Consider the following 5,070-nt stretch of genomic DNA (forward strand, 5'->3'; position numbering starts at 1 on the left):
ATTCCAGTTGTGGCTATGGCGTTGCGTGAACATCAGCCTGATGGTTCTGGGATGATCCCAGTCTCTTTAGGCAACCTGATCTCTTTTTATTATCCAAGTAGAGCATGGGAAAAAAATTGCTTTCTCCCACTGAGTTGTCTTGCTTTCCAGCTGAGAACACTCACCAGATCAGGACTTCCCTAACCGTAAAAGTATCAATTCTCCTAAATTATGCTTTTATTTGTTAAAATGCAGACAGCACTATGATCTGTGCTTAGCTTTGTTTATGAAGCACTGGGAAAGCTGTGTGCACACACCAGTAGTCAACATGTCTAGTTTTCTCAAGTCCCAAGTCTCTTCCTCACTTGTGGAGAGCCACTGAGCGTGTCCTGATTTTCAACTGCCTTACAGACAACAGCTTAATCAAAATTAGTATTGTTGTTTGGTGCTCTTTTTTATGTTTTAGGAGTGTAAATGGAGGTGTTATTACAGTGACCCTTCTGTTGGCAGGTCTGTGGTGTTACTCCTGTGGCTTCAGAAAAACTCCTTGAGCAGCAGAACTGGAGAAAGCTTTTTGGGAGTGACAGAATAAGGAAGTAGCTTCCAGTATTAAACTGAATGCCATCTGTGCCCTCCAACTTTTTCTTCTGAGAACATACACTTTCATGCAAAATTTTATTCCCTGTACCTATGTTGCTTCATAAAACAACATCAATAGCAATCAGGTAAAATGCGTAATATGATGTTTTGCCATAATAAAAAAGCATTATAGTGTCTAAATTGCAATTTTCATACAATTTGACCTGATTTAATGGCATTATTTTATACTTGCTTCTCTGTCATTTATCCAGTGAGTGCAAAATGCTATTTGAAAGCTGCTAATCACCTAAGTATCTCTTTACCATTATCTAATTAAAATGACACTAATTACGACCGTAGTCATTTATAAAAGGCTGTTTGGGGAAGAGAATGATTATTTTAGGACTTAATCCAAGCCTTAGTGTTTTAAGGATTGTGAACGAGTAGAAGTTGTTCTTAATCACACAAACACTTAAGTACTTTGAGCAACTTTATTCACCGAATATAAATAAGTGAGATGTGTTAACTATGCAGGATTATGCAGAAAAAAAAGAAAAAAAACTGTTCAGTTCTGCCTCAATTTATTGTACACAAATAGTCCAGCAAAGCCTGGGTCTAAGCTTAGTTTGTCACTGTATGCTATGAGATAATAGGGGCTGGCTATTAAAAGAAAAAGAAATTAAATCAGTAACCACTGTATGTTCCAAAAAAGACAAATACAATAAAAATAGTATGTAGTTTAAAATGGAAGTTTGCCCATCTGTTCTTTGAGGACCAAATCTTGGATTCTTTTGTAAGTGTAGTAGAATAGAAAAAAAGCCTTAATTGTTTCCTGTTTCGGGAAGGGTTGGGTTTGGTTTTTTCAGTATTAAAAAAAATAAATAAATAAATGCTAGAGGTGAGAGTCACAGGTAACAAAGATTAAAAGAGACCAAGCTGAAAATTGCCAGCGTACTATCGTAATTACTGCTCCCACCTGTCATACTGCATACACTGCCATATAGTCAAGTGATTTAAGGTTTGTGAATAATCTCAGATAATGCCAAAAATCTCTACCAGAATAACTTCTCTACTTTAACAAGTCCTAACTTGCAAACTGGAAAACACCAACATGTTTTCTATTTCAGTTTTGGTTTTATTTCTGCATTTTGAGGGATCTGTTACGTACCCAAACAGCAAAACGCCTACCAAATCCTTTTATGGTACCTTAGAATTAACACAAGAGCATTTCTTCCTCAGCTTCCCCAACATCATTTCTGTATTCAGATCATATGTAAAACATTCTGTGATACTGAAACAAATTAAAGCTCTCAATATTTTATCAACTAGAGCTGCTTTAATATCTATTTATGTAGCAGTTCTGCATATGGAAGGCAAATCTGTGTTAACCTGTCAGCTGGAATTTGATTTTGCATTCATTCTGTGGCATGTTGATTTGCTAGCCAAACTTACAGACGATCAGTAACTACATTTGTTCTTCCACAATAATCACTGGGAAAGCCAAGTGGTAGTTTATTTAGAATAAAGCAATTTTTCCTGATGTACTGTGAGCAGCCTCCAGCAGCCGCCTTCAAAATTACATTATTTTTTTTCTGGACTCATTCCAAATATTCTTGTGAAGGAAATCTTTTCTGTTTGTTTGCATCAGGTTTCTGTTTTCTACCTGCTTTTCAGTAACCGTGGAGGACAGAAGATGCCACAGTATTTGCAACCACCTCCTTAAGGTACTGGAAAAATTCGTAAAAATTCATAACATTTACAGTTTCAGCTGTTTTAAACAACAACAAATAACAGTTGTTATTTCTTTAGTGATTGAATGTGTTCCATAATTTTTTTAATCCTTTTTTTTAACACCCTAAAATTAACAAGAATTTAGAAATGAAAAGACTTTAAAATCACCTAGTCAGTTTCTCTCTGACAGTGGAAAAAACGCTTATTTCTGTTACTTTTGTCTACTGGGGGGCCTAAATTAACGCAATTTGGGATATTCCAGCCCTAAATTTGCAGCATGACTAGGAGGTGCTCAACTTGTACCTTTGCAGGGTCGTGGAAGGAGACTTGGGGCAGTGCAGGTGTGGGAGCATGTCCCGCAAGAGCAAGCACAGCCCAGGCCAGAGAAATGACCTTGCAATACTTGCTAAAAAGAGCTTGATGGGGAATAGTTTCCCATATTCATTTAACATGCTCGTGAACGTTGGGATTCCTGGAGTGTGGGTTTCTAAGCTGCCTTTTCAGCGGTGATTGTGGATCCCAATGTAGCTGTCTGTTTCCTTCCAGGCAATAAATGGTGATGCGAGGTGGATTGGAACTGAAGGAAAAAAAAAAAGCAGGGTAGAAAGATGAAGCCTGAGAAACAGGAAGGTCAGACAGTAAAAAGATCAAGAAAAGCAAATAATAGCCAAGTATGGAAGAGGAGGCTCTAAGTAATGTTTACCTACCTCATAAACATATTTAAAAACGATCAAAAATCTCACCTGAAGTTTATACAAGGTACAAAAGGTGCTATCAGCAGTCATAAAAAAAAAAAAAAGTTTTTTGACAGCTGCTCTATCTGTAAGGTACCAGCACTCTTCGCTTTACAGTACTCTGGTGACTTCTGTGAAACCCTGCTACTATTACTGCTTGCAGCATCAGATCTGACAAGCCAACAGGCTGTAGGATGGTGAAGAGTTGCTTTTTATTTCTGGCAACCAAACAAGCCGATAAAGCATTTGAATTTTTTTTTTTTTTTTTTTCTGAAATTTTCCATCTTCTCATTGAAGCTTGCACAACTCGGAGAACCTCTCGTGGCTGGCAAACTTACGGGCAGGATATGAGCTTCGTAAAGGATGTGATGGAGAACTATCCCTTCTCCAAGGCGACAACACTCAGCTGAGAATACACCTGATGTGCCCGGCCAGGCTTCCTCTTACCAGGTCAGAACCCCCTGCATGCAGCCCCCAAACCCATTCGGATCTCTGTTGGCTGGCGCTGGGTTGAGCGGGAGGTTTTCCATGGATCGTGGAGGGAGGAAGGAACAAGGGCATCTCCTGTCTGATGCCAGCCCGCAGTGCTAACCAATGAGCATTTTCAGTTTGCTCCAGATAGCTGGTAACAGCTTATTTTTGCCCTTTGCTGTGTACTGAGGGGTTTGGGTTTTTTTGACTGAAATGGTAGATACGGCTCTAATGATAAATGAAAGTCTTGCTGTGGCTGCACAAAAGAGAAAATACTTCTTCCCGCCTTAAAAACAGTTGCAGGAAGCTACATACAAAGACACGCCAAATGAGCGTTGTTAAGGTTGCAACATCAAGACCTTGAGCGTTAAGAGAATGGATTTATGATTGCTTTAATAATTCCTATTCTGCCCCTGCCCTACGTGCTTTATGATGGCCACTCCTGCTTTGAACGGTGCATGGGCACTCCTAAATGAGACATTGCTTTTTTTTATTATTATTTTTTTGGACATGTACTCAGGAATAGGGTAATTATTTCATACCATGATGTTTGCTTACATTATCCTGGGCTGCGTAGGGAAGAGTGTGGCCAGTGGGTGGAGGGAGGTCATTTTCCCCCTCTGCTCTGCACTGGGGAGGCCACAACTGGAATCCTGCCTCCAGTTCTGGGCTCACCAATTCAAGAGAGACAGGGAACTGCTGGAGAGAGTCCAGCGTAGGGCAACAAAGATGATGGAGGGATTGGAGCATCTCCCTGATGAGGAAAGGCTGAGGGAGCTGGGACTGTAGCCTAGAGAAGGAAGGCTGAGGGGAGACCTTAGTAATGCTTCCAAGTATCTAAAGGGTGGGTTGAAGGAGGATGGAGGTGGCCTCCTTTCAGTGGTTCCCAGTGACAGGGCAAGGGGCAACGGGCACAAGCTGGAACAGGGGAAGTTCCACTCAAATCTGAGGAAGAATTTCTTTGGGGTGAGGGTGGCAGAGCCCTGGAAGAGGCTGCCCAGGGAGGGTGTGGAGTCCCTTTCTCTCGTAGAATCGTCTAGGTTGGAAGGGACCTTAAAGATCATCTAGTCCAACCATCAACCAAACTCTGACAAAAAAATAAGTAAGAAAAAAAAATAAATAAATCACTAAACCATATTCTTGAGGACCATGTTAACCTGTCTTTTGAACATCTCCAGGGATGGTACCTCAACCGCCTCCCTGGGCAGCCTATTCCAATGCTGGATCTCGAGATCTTCAAGACCCTCCTGGATGCTCCTGAGTGATGTGCTCTGGGCACCCCTGCTTTGGCAGGGGGGTTGGACTGGATGGTCTCTAGAGGTCCCTTCCAAGTCCAACAGTTCTGTGATTATCAGCTGTCAGCACCTTTACGAGCTTTACAAGGGCTGCAAACTCCTCCTCACACGTTTTAAGGTCGAAGGGCCAGCCTTTGAACCCTGCGCCGGCTCCAAGCTGACCTGGGCTCCTCCGGGTATCCGGGGTGGCGCGGGTGGGACGGATGATAACCCGGCTGGAAACCCCTTGGCAGGCAGGGCCTGGGGCTGGCCTCCAGCCGGACCCCCGAGAGGCTGTGCCG

This window comes from Calidris pugnax, unplaced genomic scaffold, assembly GCF_001431845.1.
Source record: "Calidris pugnax isolate Ruff unplaced genomic scaffold, ASM143184v1 scaffold183, whole genome shotgun sequence".
NCBI lineage: Eukaryota > Metazoa > Chordata > Aves > Charadriiformes > Scolopacidae > Calidris > Calidris pugnax.